This window comes from Oryx dammah, unplaced genomic scaffold, assembly GCF_014754425.2.
Source record: "Oryx dammah isolate SB20612 unplaced genomic scaffold, SCBI_Odam_1.1 HiC_scaffold_12, whole genome shotgun sequence".
Classification (NCBI taxonomy): domain Eukaryota; kingdom Metazoa; phylum Chordata; class Mammalia; order Artiodactyla; family Bovidae; genus Oryx; species Oryx dammah.
This window is the reverse complement of record NW_024070196.1, coordinates 6,454,274-6,476,800: the sequence shown is the minus strand read 5'-3', so window position 1 is coordinate 6,476,800 and position 22,527 is coordinate 6,454,274. Positions and strand designations below refer to the sequence as shown.

The window sequence follows — 22,527 nt, the reverse complement described above, 5'->3', positions numbered from 1 at the left end:
TCCAATATACTACTGGAGAAGAGTGGAGAAATAACTCCAGAAAGAATGAAGAAATGGAGCCAAAGCAAAAACAAAACCCATTTGTGGATGTGACTGGTGATGGAAGTAAAGTTCAGTGCTGTAAAGAGCAATATTGCATAGGAACCTGGAATGTTAGGTCCATGAATCAAGGTAAACTGTAAGTGGTCCAACAGGAGATGACAAGAGTGAACATCAACATTTTAGGAATCAGTGAACTAAAATGGACTGGAATGGGTGAATTTAACTCAGATGACCATTATCTCTACTACTGTGGGCAAGAATCCCTTAGAAGAAATGGAGTAGCCATCAGAGTCAACAAAGAGCCTGAAATGCACTACTTGGACACAGTCTCAAAAACGACAGAATGATCTCTGTTCATTTCCAAGGCAAACCATTCAATATCACAATAATCCAAGTCTATGCCCCAACCAGTAATACTGAAGAAGCTGAAGTTGAACAGTTCTATGAAGACCTACAAGATCTTCTAGAAGTAACACCCAAGAAAGATGTCCTTTTCATTATAGGGGACTGGAATGCAAAAGTAGGAAGTCAAGAAACACTTGGGGTAACAGGCAAATTTGGCCTTGGAGCACAAAAGGAACCCAGGCAAAGGTTAACAGAGTTTTGCCAAGAGAATGTACTGGTCATAGCAAACGCCCTCTTCCAATAACACAAGAGAAGACTCTACACATGGACATCACCAGATGGTCAGTACCGACATCAGGTTGATTATATTCTTTGCAGCCAAAGATGGAGAGGCTCTATGCAGTCAGTTGTATAGACAGGGAGCTGACTGTGGTTCAGATCATGAACTCCTTATGGCCAAATTCAGACTTAAATTGAAGAAAGTTAGGGAAAGCCACTAGACCATTCAGTTCAGTTCAGTTCAGTTGCTCAGTCCTGTCCGACTCTTTGCAACCCCATGAATCGCAGCACGCCAGGCCTCCCTGTCCATCACCATCTCCCGGAGTTCATTCAGACTCACGTCCATTGAGTCCGTGATGCCATCCAGCCATCTCTTCCTGGGTCGTCCCCTTCTCCTCCTGCCCCCAATCTCTCCCAGCATCAGAGTCTTTTCCAATGAGTCAACTCTTTGCATGAGGTGTCCAAAGTACTGGAGCTTCAGCTTCAGCATCATTCCTTCCAAAGAAATCCCAGGGCTGATCTCCTTCAGAATGGACTGGTTGTATCTCTTTGCAGTCCGAGGGACCCTCAAGAGTCTTCTCCAACACCACAGTTCAAATGCATCAGACCATTCAGGTAAGACCTAAATCAAATCCCTTATGATTATACAATGGAAGTGACAAATAGATTCAAAGGATTAGATCTGATAGAGTGCCTGAAAAACTATGGATGGAGGTTTGTGCCATTGTACAGGAGGCAGTGATCAAGACCATCCCCGTGGAAAAGAAATGCAAAAAGGGAAAATGGTTGTCTGAGGAGGCTTTAGAAATAGCTGAGAAAAGAAGTGAAAGGCAAAGGAGGAAAAAAACGATATACCCATTTGAATGCAGAGTTCCAAAGAATAGCAAGGAGAGATAAGAAAGCCTTCCTCAGTGATCAATGCAAAGAAATAGAGGAAAACAACAGAATGGGAAAGACTAGAGAACTCTTTAAGAAAATGAGAGATACAAAGGGAACATTTCATGCAAACATGGGCACAATAAAGGACAGAAATGGTATGGACCTAACAGAAGCAGAAGATATTAAGAAGAGGTGGCAAGAATACACAAAAGAACTATACAAAAAAGATCTTCATGACCCAGATGACCATGATGGTGTGATCACTCACCTAGAGCCAGACATCCTGGAATGTGAAGTCAAGTGGGCCTTAGGAAGCATCACAAAGAACAAAGCTAGTGGAGGTGATGGAATTCCAGTTGAGCTATTTCATAATCTACAATGATGCTGTGAAAGTGCTGTACTCAATAAGCCAGCAAATTTGGAAAACTCAGCAGTGGCCACAGGACTGGAAAAGGTCAGTTTTCATTCCAATCCCAAAGAAAGGCAATGCCAAAGAATGTTCAAGTGAAAGTGAAATCGGTCAGTCGTGTCTGACTCTTTGCGACCCCATGGTCTGTAGCCTACTGGGCTCCTCCGTCCATGGGATTTTCCAGGCAAAGGTACTGGAGAGGGTTGCCATTTCCTTCGTCAGAGGATCTTCCTGACCCAGGGATCGAACCCAGGTCTACCTGCATTGCAGGCAGACTCTTTACCCTCTGAGCCACTAGGGAAGCTCAAGAATGTTCAAACTACTGCACAATTGCACTCATCTCGCATTCTAGCATAGTAATGCTCAAAATTCTCTAAGCCAGGCTTCAACAGTAAGTGAACTGAGAACTTCCAGATGTTCAAGCTGGATTTAGAAAAGGCAGAGGAACCAGAGATCAAATTGCCAACATCTGATGGATCATCGAAAAAGCAAGAGAGTTCCAGAAAAACATCTACTTCTGCTTTACTGAATGTGCCAAAGCCTTTGACTATGTGGATCACAACAGAGTGTGGAAAATTGTTAAAGAGATGGGGATACCAGACCACCTGACCTGCCTCCTGAGAAATCTGTATGCAGGTCAAGAAACAACAGTTAGAACTGGACATGGAACAACAGACTGATTCCAAATCGGGAAAGGAGTACGTCAAGGCCGTATATTGTCACCCTGCTTATTTAACTTATATGCAGAGTACATCATGAGAAATGCTACGCTGGATGAAGCACAAGCTGGAATCAAGATTGCCGGGAGAAATATCAATAACCTCACACAGATGACACCACCCTTATGGCAGAAAGTGGAGAAGAACTAAAGAGCCTCTTGATGAGAGTGAAAGAGGAGAGTGAAAAAGTAGGCTTAAAACACACCACTCAGAAAACGAAGATCATGGCATCTGATCATCTGAAGTGATCCCATCACTTCATGGCAAATAGATGGGCAAACAATGGAAACAGTGAGAGCCTTTATTTTTTTTGGCTCCAAACTCACTGCAGATGGTGACTGCAGCCATGAAATGAAAAGACACTTACTGCTTGGAAGGAAAGCTATGACCAACCTAGACAGCACATTATAAATCAGAAACATTACTTTGTCAACAAAGGTGCATCTAGTCAAAACTATGGTTGTTCCAATAGGTATGGATGTGAAAGTTGAAACATAAAGAAAGCTCAGTGCTGAAGAATTGATGCTTTTGAACTGTGGTGTTGGAGAAGACTCTTTAGAGTTGTTTGGACTGCAAGGAGATCCAACCAGTCAATCCTAAATGAAATCAGTGCTTAGTATTCATTGGAAGGACTGAAGCTGAAACTCCAGTACTTTGGCCATGGGATGCGAAGAGCTGACTCATTGGAAAAGACCCTGATGCTGGGAAAGATTGAACGTGGGAGGAAAAGGGGACAAAAGAGGATGAGATGGCTGGATGGCATTACCAACTCAATGGGGATGAGTTTGAGTCAACTCTGGGAGTTGGTGATGGACAGGGAGGCCTGGCATGCTGCAGTCCGTGAGGTCACAAAGAGACACGACTGAGCGACTGAGCTGAATGTACTCATTTCCATTTTTATAATTGTTTTCTGATGGTTTTGCAGTTCTTTTGTTCCTTTTTATTTTGCTCTCTTTCATGATCTGATTTTCTGTAGTGCCCACATGTTTTTAATGTCACAATCTACATCTTGTTATCTTGGTTATCTCTTAACTAATTATTGTAGTTATAATTATTTTTACTACTTCTGACTTAATTTTCATACTAATTTCTACCACCTTTACAACATTAAATTATTCTGAATTTTCTCTTAATAAGTATTCACCTTTGTGAGATTTATACTATGATTTTTTTGGTCAAACTTAAAAGTTCTCATTCAGTTCAGGTTGAAGAAGTCCTATTATCATTTCTTATAAGGCTGGTCCATCTTTGCATGAAATGTTCCCTTGGTATCTCTAATTTTCTTGAAGAGATCTCTAGTCTTTTCCATTCTATTGTTTTCCTCTATTTCTTTGCACTGATCACTGAGGAAGGCTTTCTTATCTCTCCTTGCTATTCTTTGGAACTCTGCATTCAGATGCTTATTTCTTTCCTTTTCTCTTTTGCTTTTCGCTTCCCTTCTTTTCACAGCTATTTGTAAGGCCTCCTCAGACTGCCATTTTGCTTTTTTGCATTTCTTTTTCTTGGAGATGGTCTTGATTCCTGTCTCCTGTACAATGTCACGTACCTCCATCCATAGTTCATCAGGCACTCTGTCTATCAGATCTAGTCCCTTAAATCTATTTCTCACTTCTACTGTATAGTCAAAGGGGATTTGATTTAGGTCATACCTGAATGGCCTAGCGGTTTTCCCTACTTTCTTCAATTTAAGTCTGAATTTGGCAATAAGGAATTCATGATCCGAGCCAGTCAGCTCCCGGCCTTGTTTTTGCTGACTGTATAGAGCTTCTCCATCTTTGGCTGCAAAGAATATAATCAATCGGATTTCAGTGTTGACCATCTGGTGATGTCCATGTGTAGAGTCTTCTCTTGTGTTGTTGGAAGAGGGTGTTTGCTATGACCAGTGTGTTCTCTTGGCAGAACTCTATTAGCCTTTGCCCTGCTTCATTCTGTACTCCAAGGCCAAATTTGCCTGTTACGCCAGGTGTTTCTTGACTTCCTACTTTTGCATTCCCGTCCCCTATAATGAAAAGGACATATTTTTGGGTGTTAGTTCTAGAAGGTCTTCATAGAACTGTTCAACTTCAGCTTCTTCAGTGTTACTGGTTGGAGCATAGACTTGGATTATTGTGATATTGAGTGGTTTGCCTTGGAAACGAACAGAGATCATTCTGTCGTTTTTGAGATTGCATCCAAGTACTTCATTTCAGACTCTTTTGTTGACTATGATGGTTACTTCATTTCTTCTAAAGGATTCCTGACCACAGTAGTAGATATGATGGTCATCTGGGTTAAATTCACCCATTCCAGTCCATCTTAGTTCACTGACTCCATTTTATGCAAAGATGGGCTCAATAAAGGACAGAAATGGTAGGGACCTAACAGAAGCAGACGATATTAAGAAGAGGTGGCAAGAATACACAGAAGAACTGTACAAAAAAGATCTTCACGACCCAGATAATCACGATGGTATGATCACTCACCTAGAGCCAGACATCCTGGAATGTGAAGTCAAGTGGGCCTTAGGAAGTATCACTACGAACAAAGCTAGTGGAGGTGATGGAATTCCAGTTGAGCTGTTTCAAATCCTGAAAGATGACGCTGTGAAAGTGCTGCACTCAGTGTGCCAGCAAATTTGGAAAACTCAGCAGTGGCCACAGGACTGGAAAAGGTCAGTTTTCATTCCAATTCCAGAGAAAGGCAATGCCAAAGAATGCTCAAACTACCACACAATTGGACTCATCTCACACGCTAGTAAAGTAATGCTTAAAATTCTCCAAGCCAGACCTCAGCAATACGTGAACCTTGAACTTCCAGATGTTCAAGCTGGTTTTAGAAAAGGCGGAGGAACCAGAGATCAAATTGCCATCATCTGATGGATCATTGAAAAAGGAATAGAGTTCCAGAAAAACATCTATTTCTGCTTTATTGACTATGCCAAAGCCTTTGACTGTGTGGATCACAATAAACTGTGGAAAATTCTTCAAGAGATGGGCATACCAGACCACCTGACCTGCCTCTTGAGAAATCTGTATGCAGATTGGGAAGCAACAGCTAGAACTGGACATGGAACAACAGACTGGTTCCAAATAGGAAAAGGAGTATGTCAAGGCTGTATATTGTCACCCTGTTTATTTAACTTATATGCAGAGGACATCATGAGAAATGCTGGGCTGGAAGAAGCACAAGCTGGAATCAAGATTGCCGGGAGAAATATCAATAATCTCAGATATGCAGATGACACCACTCTTATGGCAGAAAGTGAAGAAGAACTAAAGAGCCTCTTGATGAAAGTGAAGGAGGAGCGTGAAAAAGTTGGCTTAAAGCTCAACATTCAGAAAACTAAGATCATGGCATCTGGTCCCATCACTTCTTGGGAAACAGTGGGAACAGTGGCTGACTTTATTTTTCTGGGCTCCAAGATTACTGGAGATGGTGATTGCAGCCATGAAATTAAAAGATGCTTACTCATTGGAAGGAAAGTTATGACCAACCTAGATAGCATGTTAAAAAGCAGAGACATTCCTTTGCCAACAAAGGTCCATTTAGTCAAGGCTATGGTTTTTCCAGTGGTCATGTATGGTTGTGAGAGTTGGACTGTGAAGAAAGCTGAGCACTGAAGAATTGATGTTTTTGAACTGTGGTGTTGGAGAAGACTCTGGAGGTCCCTTGGACTGCAAGGAGATCCAACCAGTCCATCCTAAAGGAGATCAGTCCTGGGTGTTCATTGGAAGGCCTGATGGTAAAGCTGAAACTCCAATACTTTGGCCATCTGATGTGAAGAGCTGATTCATTTGAAACGACCGTGATGCTGGAAAAGATTGAGGGCAGGAGGAGAAGGGCACGGCAGAGGATTAGATGGTTGGATGGCATCACCGACTTGATGGACATGGATTTGGGTAGACTCTGGGAGTTGGTGATGGACAGGGAGGCCTGGCGTGCTGTGATTCATGGGGTCACAAAGAATCGGACATGACTGAACGACTGAACTGACTGAACTGATAAGGCTCGTCTAGTGGTTATGAACTTTAAAACTTTTTCTGTCTGGAAAACTTTATTTCTCCGTCGACTCTAAATGATAATCTAGTTGGGTGGAGTATTCTTGATTGAAAAATTTTTTCTTTTCAGCATTTTGAATATATTGTGCCACTTCTTCTGGCCTACAAAGTGTCTACTGAGAAGTCTGATAGTCTTACTGGGGTTCCCTTGAGTGTAATAAGTTGTCCTATTGCTGCTTTTGATTGTCTCCTTGTCTTTAACTTTTGACATTGTAGTTATATTTCTTAGTGTAGGTCTCTTTGGGTTCATCTTATTTGCAGCTCCATGGGCTTCTTGAATCTGGGTGTCTGTTCCCTTCCTCCAGCGTAGGGAAGTTTTTGGAAAGTCATTATTTATTTATTTAAGTAAGTTTTTCTGCCTCCTTTTGTCTTCTGGGATCTCTATAATGTGAATGTTGGTCTGCTTGATGTCATCCCACAAGTATATTAAGCTACGTTCATTAAAAATTTTTTTTTCTGCTGTGATTGTATGAGTTCTACTGACCTGTCGATCTCTTTCTTTGCCTCACCTAGTTGACTGTTGAGTGCCTCTAGTGTATTTTTCAGTCCAGTTATTGTATTCCAGCTCATCAGCTTCTGTTTGGTACATTTTTATGTTCTTCCATTTCTTTGCTGTTGTTCTCACTGTGTTCAAATGTTCTCTTTCTACATTCTGTGAGCATCTTTATGAACAATTTAAAAAACTATCGGGTAAATCACATCTCCATTTCATTAAGAATTTTTCCCCCTAAGAGTCTATCTTGTTCTTTCATTTGGAACAGGTTCCTCTATTTCTTCATTTTTCTTGATTCTGTGTTGGCTGTTTTATCTTAAATGTAAAAACCAACTTTTTAAAAAAATTTAATTGAAGTATAGTTGATTTATAATGTATTAATTTATGCTGTACAGTCAAGTGATTCAGTTACATATATATAGACATGTATATACACACACACACATATATTCTTTTTTATATTCTTTTCCATTATGGCTTATCACAGGACATTGAATATAATTCTCTGTGTCATATAGTAGGATCTTGTTTATCCATTTTTTAAATAACAGTTTGTATAAAATAGCCAGGCTTCGCTGGTGCCTCAGTGGTAAAGAATCTGCCTGCAATGGAGAGACCCAGGTTTGATCTCTGGCTTAGGAAGATCCCCTGGAAGAGGGCATGGAAACCCACTCCAGTACTATTACCTGAAGAATCCCATGGACAGAGAAGCCTGGCAGGCTGCAGTCCATGGCATAGCAGGAGTCGAACAAGACTGAAGCCACCTAGCACACACACATAAAACAGCCACCTCTTCAGTCTTGAAGGCATAACCTCGTGTGGAACATGAACCTCCTTGTTCAACACTGCTCTAGCTCTTGCTTGTCTCTCGAACTTCTGTGATTGTCCACACAACCTATTTTAGACTCCCAGGCATTGATGGCGTGCCAAGACCTGTCAGTGTCCCAAAGCGGAGGTTCTTAGTCACTGCCTAGTTTCAAGCTAATTGGAAACCAGACTCTCAGGCAGCAACTTTTAAAGTATGCAAATATATCTACTCCTGTGGGAACACAAGTGTTAAGTCCTGCTGGCCACCAGAGCCAGGTAGTTCAGAGGTGCCCCTGGTGGCAGCTACAAGAATTGGGGCACAAAAGTGAGTGCACTCTCCTTTCTGGGAGCTGCAGGTGAGTTGGAGAGTGGATTAGGAGGAGAATGCAAAGATGTCAGCTTCCAGCCTCCATCTCTGGAGAGTACTCTGGTAGGTCCTTAGAATTATGTTAAATTAGATGCTTGCCCCTTGGACCAAGGCTTTAATATAACCAAATGAACTCCTTTCGTGTAAAATCTAGACTCCTCACAATTGGCTGCCTCTCTGCTGGTCCCTGGGGTGGGTGAATTTGAATGCGCTAACCCTTTAAGAGTTGTTTCCCAGTCCTTTGTAGCCTGGCAGGTTTCATGGTTGCAGCCCCACTGGTATTAAAAACTTAATGTTTAGGGGGGAGCTTGTGTCTCTCAGATGCAGGTTTTAAAAATTGGGTGCCCAATGTGGGGTTGAAACTCTTTGCTCTTCTGAGAGCTCTAACTTTTGAGTTTCCTCCTGAATTTTGTGTTACAAAGCCAAGGTTGTTTTTAAGCCTGTCCTACCCACTTCAGTGGAAACACTGTCAGACTTTATTTTTTTGGGCTCCAAAATCACTGCAGATGGTGACTGCAGCCATGAAATTAGAAGACACTTACTCCTTGGAAGAAAAGTTTTGACCAACCTAGATAGCATATTCAAAAGCAGAGACATTACTTTGCCAACAAAGGTCCGTCTAGTCAAGGCTATGGTTTTTCCTGTGGTCATGTATGGACGTGAGAGTTGGACTGTGAAGAAGGCTGAGTGCCAAAGAATTGATGCGTTTGAACTGTGGTGTTGGAGAAGACTCTTGAGAGTCCCTTGGACTGCAAGGAGATCCAACCAGTCCATTCTGAAGGAGATCAGCCCTGGGATTTCTTTGGAAGGAATGATGCTAAAGGTGAAACTCCAGTACTTTGGCCACCTCATGCGAAGAGTTGACTCATTGGAAAAGACTCTGATGCTGGGAGGGATTGGGGGCAGGAGGAGAAGGGGTCGACAGAGGATGAGATGGCTGGATGACATCATTGACTCAATGGACATGAGTCTGAGTGAACGCCGGGAGTTGGTGATGGACAGGGAGGCCTGGTGTGCTGCGATTCATGGGGTTGCAAAGAGTTGGACACGACTGAGCGACTGAACTGAACTGAACCCACTTCAGTGGGGCTTCCCTGCTGGCTCAGTGATAAAGAATCTGCCTGCCAATGCAGGAGATACAGGTTTGATCCCTGGGTGGGGAAGAGCCCCTGGAGAAGGAAATGGCAACTCCCTCCAGTGTTCTTGCCTGGAGAATCCCATGGACAGAGGAGCCTGGCGGGCTACAGTGCATGGGGTTGCAAAGAGTTGGACACGACTTGGCGAATGAACAACAACCTACTTCAGTGTGGGTTTTTTCCTGTCATTTCTTCATCTGTAGGAATTGCTTGCTAGTTCTTGCCCTGCCCGGCTCCAGAAGAAGTTGTTTATATGTAGCTATAAATTTAGTGTGTCTGAGGGAGGAGGTGGGTTTAGGATTTTCCCATGTCAAATTTGCCCTAGAATTTTCAAATACTAGTCTTTGAGATCTTTCCAGGGCTCCAGCTAAAATTACTACCCTTTAAAAAAAATCCTGTAACTCTAATCATGTTATACCTTTGTTTATAGTAATTAAAGAATCTGCCTGCAATGCGGGAGACCTGGGTTCAATCCCTGGGTTGGGAAGATCTGCTGGAGAAGGGAAAGTAATCACTCTAGTATTCTGCAATGTTTACTTTCATAGTAATTAGGGTAAAAAGTTTATGGAATTGGGCATGTTTTCTTGCTTAAAAAAATGTCACTTAAAATATTGGTTGGTGATCAAAATAAAATATAAATTTTGATTCTTATTAAAATCTGAGAATGTAAGAATTCAAAAAGTGTTGACTTTATTCTGTTTGTGGAATAAAATTTATTTTATTTTATTTTTTAAACTTTATTTTAAATAAACAAAAAAAAAGTTTATTTTCCATACTGGATTACAGTGGTAAAGATGGTGTTATGTTCATTTTTGTGGCCCCTTTAAGGACTAATGGAATGTTTGGAATTGGTTGGGTTCTTGAAGGTTCTTGAAATATATATAAAATATTGAAAGGAAGGAAAGGAAGGAAGAAAATAAATGTGTGTAAAATATTCAAAGAAAGGAAGAAAATGAACATATTTGTGCACATACACACATATGTTATCTTCTTTATCCTTAAGGCATGTATTTATATTTAGAGAAATATATTTGCATCGATAGTTTGATGCATTGAACCAGGAACTTCTGATGTTAGATAAGATGGTAAGCTAAGAATGACTACTGGCTCTTTCTCATGCACAACAATTCTGGAGATGCCAGAAAGGAGATATCCAGAATGTGGAATATAAGAGAAGAATTTCACCCTGATTAAGGACATCAACCAAAAATCTATGGCAAATATCACATTTAACAGAACTTACATGTGATATTATCTAGGCCTGTGTTTGTTATATGTACATGAAACCCAGACAACAGTGGTATAAACATACAAATGTTGGCTTTTTCTTAATAATAAACAGGAAGTCCAGAGGTGGGCAGCACAGTCCTGTACATGGCCTAAAAGCTTCAGTGTTCTAGGCCCCTCTAACTTCCCTCAATCCCTCACATTCAGATTTTGTTCTCATGCTAAAGTGGTTTCTACCTCTGGCTCTAGGCAAGAAGAAGAAGAAGACAGAGAAAAGGGTAGAGAGATGTGGACCAAGCCAGTTGGGCTTTCTGCAAGCTCACCAGGCATGTCCTCCTAACATCCCATTGTCTTGGACTGCATCACACAACCACCTTTAGTTACAAAAGCAGTTGCATTTTGCCTCCATAAACAAAATTGGTTTCTGGTAAAAGGCAAAAGAAACATAGAGACGTGAAATTGGGTTGACAACTGGTGGTATCTGCTTGTGTCTTCACTTTAAGTAGAGAAAAGCATGGTGATCCCCCCATGACCACTACTTTCGAATGAATGCTTAATTCTTGGCCATTGCAAAAAGAACAAAAATAAATGTGAAATGTAACTGCAGAGTTCTGTCACATACTTCAGAAAGTGTATCTAGCTGGTTTTAAAAGAAAATAGCTTATTAAGCAATGTTAAGTAGCTTGTGCTTAGTTACTCAGTAGTGTCTGACTCTTTGTGACCCCATGAACAGAAGCCCACAGGGTCCTCTGTCCATGGGATTTTTCAGGCAAGAATACTGGAGTGGGTTGCTATTTCCTTCTTCATGGGCTCTTCCTGACCCAGGAACTGAACAAGGGTCTCCTGAATTGCAAGTGGATTCCTTACTGCTGAGCCACCAAGGAATCCCATATAATATAAAAAAAATTAATCTAAAAAAATATAAGAATAATTATGGAAAAATTGTATGGCTTGATTAGCGAATATTAAGAACACCTGAATAAATGAAGCAACATACCATGCTAATAATGAGATAATTTAACTTTTTTTTTTTACATCAACAGCTTTATTGAAAGATGAGAGAAAGGGAGGTTGGGAGGGAAGCTCAAGAGGGCAGGGAGATATACATATAGCAAATTCACTTCTTTGTCTAGCAGAAACGACCACAACATTGTAAAGCAGTTATATTCCAATTAAAAAAAGTAACAAGAGCAGATCCTCTTTCTTCCCACAGTTCTGGTGGTATAGGACTCAAACTCTGAGCATCCAGGTGTCCTGTGGGTAGAAGACAGGTCAGGGGTCAGCTACCAGAATTTAGAACACGCCAGCAGCCGCAGGCAGCCCAGAGCAGAGGTGCGTGTCAGAGCCTGGATTTCCCTCCCGCTCCCCCACAAGGAGGAGCAAACAGTGAGCTGAGGCCCTGGTGGTTCTGGGCAAGGAATCTCACCTGTAACCAAAGTCACAGGTAATTTTCAACCAATGCCAATGAGATGATTTAACACTTTAAAGATTTAATTCCTCCAAAATTAATCTGTAAGTGCAGTGTGGTTTGAAAAACAATTTTAGAAAGATTTTTTGGAGGTAAATCAATAAAATAATTCTGGAATATATTTGGTGGGTTATAAAAAGACAATTTTGGAAAATAAGCCAAAGCAAATGAAACAGTGTCACAGGATCAACTCTTTAAGCCAAGAGGGCAGGGGAGAAAATCAAGAAACAGATCTGTATATAAACAAGAATTTCTTATACGATAGAGAAATAGAATCAGAAGAAACGATGCAGTATTAGTATTAATAAATGGCACTGAGAAATTTTCTCACTGCAAGGAGAGAAATCCAATCAGATCCCCATATTATATAAAAGTAAACTCCAAACGTATTAAAAAATCTAAAGATAAAATATAAAATGAAAAAAGAAACTGTAAGAGTATCAGGAAAGGATTTCTTGAATAAGAGTTGCAGGTCAGGCCCTCTGGGAAACAGACTCTGAAACAAGAGATTTGTGGGGGGGCAGTTTATTGGGGTGTTCCCTCCGGGTCAACACGGATGAAAGCAGTCTTAGCCTGATCCCGTGAGGAACTCTGGAGCTGGGGGAGCCCTTCTGATTTGAACTCAAGCTTTACTCTTTGCCTAGGTCAGTTGTGGGTTGCACGTTGTCCCCAAGAAGTGGGCATGGCCCTGGGTGAGGCAGCAAGTCAAGGGCAACGCCCAAGTTTCCCACCTCTTCCTCTTGGCTATTGAATATAATGTTGATCAGAATGTTGATGTGCAAATATCTCTTCCAGATCCTGCTTTTAATTCTTTTGGATATATACTCAGTAGTGGAATTGCTGGAGCATATGGTAATTCTCCCCGATGCTGGGAAAGATTGAAGGCAAAAGGAGAAGAGGGTAGGAGGGGATGAGATGGTGAGATAGCATCACTGACCCACTGGACATGAGTTTGAGCAAACTCTGGGAGATGGTGAAGGACAGGGAAGCCTGGCGTGCTGCACTCCACTGGCTCACAAAGAGCTGGACATGACGTAGTGACTGAACAGCACAGCCACGTGGTCATGGTAGTTTCACATTTTTTGTGGCACTGTCTTACTTGCTTCCACAGAGGCTGTGCCATTTCATATCCCTACTGACAGTGCACAAGGCTTCCTATTTCTCTACATTCTCCCCAACACTCGTTATTTTCTGTTTTTTTGCCTTTTATTGGCAGCCATCCTAATTAGTATGAGGTGATATCCTAACTTTGATTTGCATTTTTAAACAAGTTTTTACAAAGTTAAGTTTTGGCCATACCCTGCCACATGTGAGATCTTAGTTCCCTGACCAGGGATAGAACCCACAACCCCTGCACTGGAACCACTAAACCACAGGAGAAGTTCCTTGATTTGCATTTTTAAAATCTAGCTTGTTTTGTAAAAGTAAAAGTTTTATCTTATAATTATAAAAATAGTGCATATTCATTATGGAAAATTTGGAAAGCATAGAAAATCATAGTGGAAAAAAAACCTCCCTCAGAATCCTGTTACTTTAACATAATCAGTGTTAATACTTCGGTTTGTTTCTTTCCAGTGTTTTGTTTTTTTTTTTCCCCTGTCTGTATTTCCAGATGACTGGTGCTGAGTCATAACACCCCTTTGAGCAATTCAGAAAAAGGCATCCTGTTCTCTAGGTGAATGCAACCCTGCACCAGGGTGTATGGCTTTTGACAAGCAGAGAACGGCTAGATTTCAGATCTCACTTGCCCCTAGGGGAGGTACATTATGCAGCAAAGAACCCATACAACCATACATTGTAGTTCTGAATGTATCAAGAGATTTATTTTATATATATATTTTATAAATCTGAGATCATACTATTTGATAAACTATGTTTGGATAGGATAGAATTTTAGTTCATTCCTATTTATCAGTTAAATTATTTCCAAAGTTTCGATATTATAAAATCTTGCTAGTATGACAATACTATTTTTTTTCCCTTCAAGAAAACTGTGTTTATTTGTATTCTTACCAACAATGTACAAACTTGTTGACCACTCTGCAACACTGCATATTAGTAAATTTTAAATCTTTTGGAGACTATAAATTATGTGTTCACCTTATTAATATTGAAGTTTGGTATATGTGGCCATTTGTTTTTCTTTTTCCTGTTACTTGCTGTACATTTGATATGACAATAGTTGCACATGAATCTTTGTGTTTAGAATTATGTCTTTATGATAAAGTCCCTAGAAATTGCCTTGAAAACTAAATTTATGAGTGCTTATTATTATGTGCCTTAGACTGTACTTAGGAAAATGTAAAGAGATAGAGATGTACAATTCTCATTCCAAACCAATGATCTAGGTACTGTGATTGTTATTTTTAGAAAGAAAGTTGAGGCACAACAAGAAATGAATGAGTACTTATTAAAGTTATTTGATGCAGGTCACAAAGTTGGGAAGCAGTCGAGCTGGGTTTTGACATGACTGTCAGCTACATCTGCTCCAGAGCCCCTAACATGCTATGGTGATTCACTTTAAAAGAGAAAACAGATGGTTTTGAGAAGAGTTTTAATAATTAATAAGCCTCATATCATCAGTGGAGTAGACCCTGACCACTTGACAAATTTCCTTAGGAGAAAAGATCATTCAAAAGCAAAGTGTTTTTATTAAGATATTTGGTAGAAAAAAAGAATTTGATGGGTTGATTAATATTCTAATAGGATATACATTGTTCACTTTTGAGTTCCTTTTAAGGAAAACAACTTTAGAAACTAATTTAAATTTAGATTTAATTTGACTGCAAATGATAATGTCTTCATCCTTGTTTTAGTTTCCAAGGTTTCTGGGTCAATGAAGGGATCATTTTGATGTCCTCATCTCAGAGTGCTCACTTCCCTAAGCTACACCTACACTTCTGTTTTTTGTTAAAGCTGATATGCGTTACCCATTTCCTCAACGAGATGTGAAGATATGGATTACAGTCTCATGAGCTGTGTGAAAGAAGAGTATGTGAAAGTGTGGGTATTAGTAAGATACTACTCCTCTTTTTTCATATGATCATGGATTTTTGGTATTATAAATATTTAATGATTTGAGAAATGTATAATACAATATAAGACATAATTACATTTTTAAGTGGGACTAAAGGAGGTGCCTCTTGAGAAACCTGTATGCAGGTCAGGAGGCAACAGTTAGAACTGGACATGGACCAACAGACTGGTTCCAAATAGGAAAAGGAGGACGTCAAGGCTGTATATTGTCACCCTGCTTATTTAACTTCTATGCAGAGTACATCATGAGAAACGCTGGGCTGGAGGATGCACAAGCTAGAATCAAAATTGCCGGGAGAAATATCAATAATCTCAGATATGCAGATGACACCACCCTTATGGCAGAAAGTGAAGAGGAACTAAAAAGCCTCTTGATGAAAGTGAAAGAGGAGAGCGAAAAAGTTGGCTTAAAGCTCAACATTCAGAAAACGAAGATCATGGCATCTGGTCCCATTACTTCATGGGAAATAGATAGGGAAACAGTGGAAACAGTGTCAGACTTTATTTTTTTTGGCTCCAAAATCACTGCAGATGGTGACTGCAGCCATGAAATTAAAAGACACTTATTCCTTGGAAGAAAAGTTATGACCAACCTAGATAGTATATTCAAAAGCAGAGACGTTACTTTGCCGACTAAGGTCCGTCTAGTCAAGGCTATGGTTTTTCCTGTGGTCATGTATGGACGTGAGAGTTGGACTGTGAGGAAGGCTGAGTGCCAAAGAATTGATGCGTTTGAACTGTGGTGTTGGAGAAGACTCTTGAGAGTCCCTTGGACTGCAAGGAGATCCAACCAGTCCATTCTGAAGGAGATCAACTCTGGGATTTCTTTGGAAAGAATGATGCTAAAGCTGAAACTCCAATACTTTGGCCACCTCATGCGAAGAGTTGACTCATTGGAAAAGACTCTGATGCTGGGAGGGATTGGGGGCAGGAGGAGAAGGGGACAACCGAGGATGAGATGGCTGGATGGCATCACGGATTTGATGGATGTGAGTCTGAGTGAACTCCGAGAGATGGTGATGGACAGGGAGGCCTGGCGTGCTGCGATTCATGGGGTCGCAAAGAGTCAGACATGACTGAGCGACTGAACTGAACTGAACTCCTTGGAAAGAAAGTTATGACCAACCTAGACAGTATATTCAAAAGCAGACATGACTTTGCCAACAAAGGTCTGTCTAGTCAAGGCTGTGGTTTTTCCAGTGGTCCTGTATGGATGTGAGAGTTGGACTGTGAAGAAAGCTGAGAGCCAAAGAATTTATGCTTTTGAACTGCGGTGTTGGAGAAGACTCTTGAGAGTCCCTTGGACAGCAAGGAGATCCAACCAGTCCATCCTAAAGGAGATCAGTCCTGGGTGTTCATTGGAAGGCCTGATGCTGAAGCTGAAACTCCAATACTTTGGCCACCTGATGGGAAGAACTGACTCACTGGAAAAGACCCTGATGCTGGGAGGGATTGGGGGCAGGAGGAAAAGGGGACGACAGAGGATGAGATAGCTGGATGGCATCACTGACTTCGATGGACATGAGTTTGGGTAAACTCCTGGAGTTGGTGATGGACAGGGAGGCCTGATGTGCTGCGATTCATGGGATCGCAGAGTCGGACACGACTGAGCGACTGAACTGAACTGAAAGGAGGTAAGAAAAAGAAGGAAATCTTGTCTAGCTCCTGTACTTAAGAAATCTAATTTTAGTTCTTTAACATATATAACACACCTAGAGAGTATAAAAAGAAATAAAATGAGATAAATTAATGAAAAGTACAAGTTAAAAATGGCTCCTGTTATGTTACTAACATATGCATTCAAATCAATGTACTTATTTCTAACTTGTTAATTACTGTAACTTGTACAGTAGTAGGCTTCACATCAATGGCTGTTTACCGGATGCATGTTGTTAGAAATGCATGTCTAAACTAGAACTCATATGTTGCCAGTGAGAGTATAAATTGGTATAGCTACTTTGGAAAACTGTTTGACAGTTTTCGCTAAGTGTCATTGATATATGCAGCCTGTGTGTGGTGTGCCTATGCCCTCTCAGTTCTGCCCGACTCTTTGTGACTCCATGGACTATAGCTTGCCAGGCGCCTCTGTCCATGCAATTTTCCAGGCAAGAATCCTGGAGCAGGTTGCCCCTTCCTTTTGTAGGGATCTTCCTGACCCGGGGATCGAACCTATGTATCTTGCGTCTCCTGTGCTGACAGGTGGGTTCTTTACCATCTAAGTCACTGGGGAAGCCCCTGTATACAGTCTCAGTTCAGTTTAGTCGCTCAGTCATGTCTGACTCTTTGCGACCCCACGGACTGCAGCACACCAGGCTTCCCTGTCCATCACCAATTCCTGGAGCCTCCTCAACTCATGTCCATTGCGTCGGTGATGCCATCCAACCATCTTATCCTCTGTCGTCCCCTTCTCCTCCCGCCTTCAATCTTTCCCAGCGTCAGGATCTTTTCCAGTGAGTTGGTTCTTTGTATCAGGTGGCCAAAGTATTCCACTGAATATTCAGGATTGATTTCCTTTAGGATAGAGTGGTTGGATCTCCTCGCAGTCCAAGGGACTCTCAAGAGTCTTCTCTAACACTGCAGTTCAAAAGAATCAATTCTTTGGCACTCAGCCTCTTCACAGTCCAACTCTCACATCTATCATCTAGGAATTTCACTTCTAGGAGAACGGGATACCTGATTATGCCAGAAAACTTAGAGAAAAGCACAAAAAAGAGAATAAAAATAAACTGTTATCCTACTATGGAGATAGCAATTGGTACAGATAACATTTTAAAGGAGAACCATATTTTACATACCATTTTGTAGCAGGCTTATTTTATACAATAATGGATTGTGAATGTATTTTCATTTACTAGATATTTAACAACGTTTTAAAAAGTCTGCCTATAATATTATAACATGGCTAACCCATAACATATTGTGCTTATGCTTACTCTAATTTTGTCTTTTGGGTATTTAGGATATTTCTACTTTTTCACTATATTTAAATAACAGTGTAGTAGACATTCATATATGTGAATTTTTAGCAAATATTTGAATATTAGAATAACTTCTTAGAAGTGAAATTTCTGGTTCAAAAAGTATGAACATTTTAGTTATTTAGACACAAATTGCTAACAATTATTGTGATTTATACTCCCTTCCATATGGCATGATATTGTCCAACATCCACAATAGGCATAATTTTTTTTCTATGCCAAATTTATAAATAAAAAAAATAGTTGCCTCTCATTCTAGCTTTACTTAATATGGTTTGACGTCTTAAAATTATGGACTTTAAAAGAAAATAATTCTCTGTTCATCTTTTTGATTATTATTCTAGTCCTATGTCTGTCTTATTTGTAAGAATGGTTTATAAGCAGTAGCAATCAAAATTCTTTGCTTAATACTTCTGTTGTGGATTTTTTTTCTGTTTTATTACCAACTTTTCATACTTGAAACTCTTTTCTCAAACTAGCAAACTCTGACATTTCAGTTTTTCCCTTTGAGAAAGCAGGATTTAGGGGAAACTCTCATAACAGATAATTGGCATTAGGCACTTTCGTTGGACTTCGTTTCTTACATTTTCATTTCATGTCCCTTCTTTCCTGTTTTTGGTCCCTTTTCTTTACTTTTAGGGCATAATGGAAATCTATGAATTTCATATTTGCAGAGAGAGAACTAACATCCCTAAGAGGCTGCCAGGTGGCAGGTACTGTCCTAGAGGCTCGACCACATTAACTCAGGTGCATGTTATGTGTGTGTTAAGTCGCTTCAGTCGTGTCCGACTCTGCGACTCTATGGACCGTGGCCTACCAGGCTCCTCTGTCCACTAGGATTCTCCAGGCAAGAATACTGGAGTGGGTTGCCATGCCCTCCTCCAGGGAATCTTCCCAACACAGGAATTGAACCCACATCTCTCGAGTCACCTGCATTAGCAGGTGGGTTCTTTACCACTAGCACCACCAACAACCTTAACATTTTATAAGCTGAAGAAATCCAAGATCATCCAAATCATGCGTCCTTTCTTTCTTGTCTTTTAACTTTCTTACTCTCCCCCTCAGCCTACTCCTTTTGAAGTCTTTTCCATCCTTTTTTTAAAAAAAGTGTTTCTGTTTACTTATTTGGCTGCACTGGGTCTTAGTTGTGGTGTGTGGGGTCTTTTATCTTCATTGTGGCATGCAGGGTCTTTAGCTGTGGCATGTGGGATCTAGTTTCCTGACCAGAGATGGAACCCGGGTCCCTTGCAGTGGAAGCTTGAGTCTTAGCCACTGGACCGCCAGGGAAGTCCTAAGTCTTCTCCATCTTTGTTCTGGCAGTTCCGTCCTCCCAGCTGTTAGGCCAAACTGCTCAGCATCCTCCTTGTTTTCTTTTTTATAGCTGAACATATTTGATAGAAATATTAAAATAGGGAGAGGGTGGGATGATTTGGGAGAATGGCATTGAAACATGTATAATATCATCTAAGAAATGAATCGCCAGTCTAGGTTAGATGCAGGATACAGGATGCTTGGGGCTGGTGCACTGGGATGACCCAGAGGGATGGTATGGAGAGGGAGGTGGGAGGGGGTTCAGGATGGGGAACACGTGTACACCTGAGGTGGATTCATGTTGATGTATGGCAAACCAATACAATATTGTAAAGTAATTAGCCTCCAATTAAAATAAATAAATTTAAATTAAAAAAAGAAATATTAAAATAATCATTACAATTCCTCTCACTGTGGAAGCCAGGGAGGGAAACCCCTTCTGTAATCAAAGTAATAATTTTTGATCATGCAACAATGCATTTTTGTTGTTAAGATCATAGGTAGAGACTATATTTCAAAGCAGATTGATATAGATTTCAAAGAGGCCTGGACTTACAGAGTAAGTGAAATTTATTTAAATATAAAACAGTTACCTCATATGCTACTGGCATACTCATAGTCACAGTTTATAAAGTAAAAAAACTAAACAGCTAAAGTCTGCTCTGAAATAGATGCATTTTCATTAATATCTTCACTAGTTAGGTCTCTTCTAAAACAGGGAGAAAGTCAGATATTTTTTAAGGAATAAACTCAACATGTCAGCAGCAAATTTCAGTTACTCCTTGTCCTCCACACTCCATATCCAGTCTTCGAGGATTCCATGTCAACTCACTCCGTCCACTACCTCTGTCTCCCTGGCCCAGTCGCTCTCCTCTTTCTCCTGGGTTATTTCAGTAGCCTCTCACTGGTCTCTGCATCAGCCCTCACCCACGACTGCCCTCAACCCAAGTGATCCTATTACAAGGTGTCAGAAGATGTCACTTTCCTACACAAACCCCTCCAGTGGCTTCCAGCTCACTCAGAGTTTGATCCATGTCATCTCTCCCTCTTCTCTGACTTCTTTCTGCCACAGTGGCCTCCTGGTTGCTCCCAGCACACTCAGGCATATTCCTGCCTCTGCCTCAGGGCATTTGTACTTGCTGTGCTTTCTGCCTCAAAAGTTATCAGCTCAGATATCTTGTTTCCCACCTCCTTCAGGCCTTTGCCCAAATATCTCCAGCAGCTTTCTTTGATCGCCTATTTAAGAGAACACGCTGCTTACTCCTATGTTCTGTCCCTGTCTATTTTTTCTCCACAGCATTTCTAATCATATGGCGTGAGTGCATGTTCAGTCACTTCAGTCGTGTCTGCCTCTCTGCGACCCCATGGACCATGGCCTGCCAGGCTCCTCTGTCCATGGGATTCTCCAGGCAAGAATACTGGAGTGGGTTGCCAGTTCCTTCTCCAGTGATAAAGTATGAAGTGAGTGAAATGAGTGAAGTGAAGTCGCTCAGTCGTGTCTGACTCTTTGCGACCCCATAGGCTGTAGCCTACCAGGCTCCTCCGTCAGTGGGATTTTCCAGGCAAGAGTCCTGGAGTGGGTTGCCATTTCCTTCTCCGAATCATATGGTAGTCCACATATTTTCTTTATCATTTATGTCTCCTGCCTGGAAGGTAAACTCCATGAGGGCTAAAATTTTTGTTTTTGTTCTCTGCTGTGTCCCCAATCCCTAGGAGAATGCCTAGCATGGAGAAAACACTCTATAATGGTTGAATAAATGATTCCCCCACATCCCAATTGTTAGAACAGGCCCTGACCTGCTGGGCAGAACTTCCTCGCTCCTATGCTTCTATCTCTCTGTCCTTCCACAGCTTTTAGTTAGCCACCTGTCTTGCATTTGTTATAGGTGGAAGGTTGGTGACCCCTGAGAGTTATTTGCAGCAGATGCATCCCTGCTGCAGTCATCAAGAATAGCGGTGGTGGTAGAGCTGGAAGTGTGAAGTTTTTGCATCCTCTGATTACTGAGGTTGCAAGAGAGAACCCGAAGCTAGATAGACTTGATTTTCGTTGTCACTGGATACCATTCATCGAGAATGGAGGAAGATATACTTCCTCCAAAGGAGAATCTGGTGAGGCGCAAGCAGGATGTTGCGGGTAAGAAAAACCCCACATCCGCCTTTGCAAGCCATAGTTTGGCCCAACCCGCTCTGATTGCGGCTCACCTCAAGTTTCAGCCACACCAACCACAGGGCTCTGGAAATGCCAAGAGAGCCTCTAACCAGAAATTTGATTCCTCCTCCTGGATTTAAAGTTCAGAAAGCAGATCCTTGACTTTACCGTCCAAACAGGCAAGGAGCGTGGAAGGAGGAGAAATGGGGGGGAGGAGGTGGCAGTGCCAGCAAGACAACAGGCAGGGTCTCCGATGATAAGCAGCCAGCAAACATGGAGTCCGGTCGTCCGTGGTCCGAGGTCTGGGTTCTGGAAAGGTCTGGGTTCTGGAAAGGCAGTGCCAAAGGCCATCGCCATACCCTGGGCGATAGGGAAATGGATTCCCAACCTGCTCTCTCATTTTCCGAGGAGTTGTGAGATGGGGAAGTTTCTTTTTGCTGTTGAACTGTCCAGTTAAAGAGCCCTCATATTTGGGGGAAAACTGCCAGTGAACTGTGACACGTACACCTATACTCACAGGGTGCGTGTTGCATGGAGGTGTCTCACTTTCTCCACTCAGCAGAACCCAAGTAATGAGCCTTTTGGCACGATTGTAAACGTTGTGTGTGTGTGTGTGTGTGTTCGTGAAGTGGTGTAGTTCCAGCGATAGACGACTCCCCAAGGGCGAGGTGTCCTCCATTCCCCGGGGTTCAAGTTTCGGTGGAAACTTTCCCTCAGAGGCTCCGCCTCCTTCACCTTGGCAACGGGCGCCGGGGCCACGTCGCAGCCGACCCCGCCCCTCTCCACCCCGCACCTGGCGGCCACGCGCAGGGGGCAGGGGCGGGGCCTTCGAGGGGCGGGGCCGG

General features: G+C 41.6%; 1 non-coding gene across 1 annotated transcript; it reads right to left on the bottom strand.

The window, feature by feature from the left end:
- Positions 1-12,074: 12,074 nt before the first annotated feature.
- On the bottom strand, positions 12,075-12,200 carry LOC120871648. The gene has a single exon (XR_005723076.1). It is a non-coding gene; the product is annotated as a small nucleolar RNA ACA64 (small nucleolar RNA).
- Positions 12,201-22,527: the final 10,327 nt, after the last annotated feature.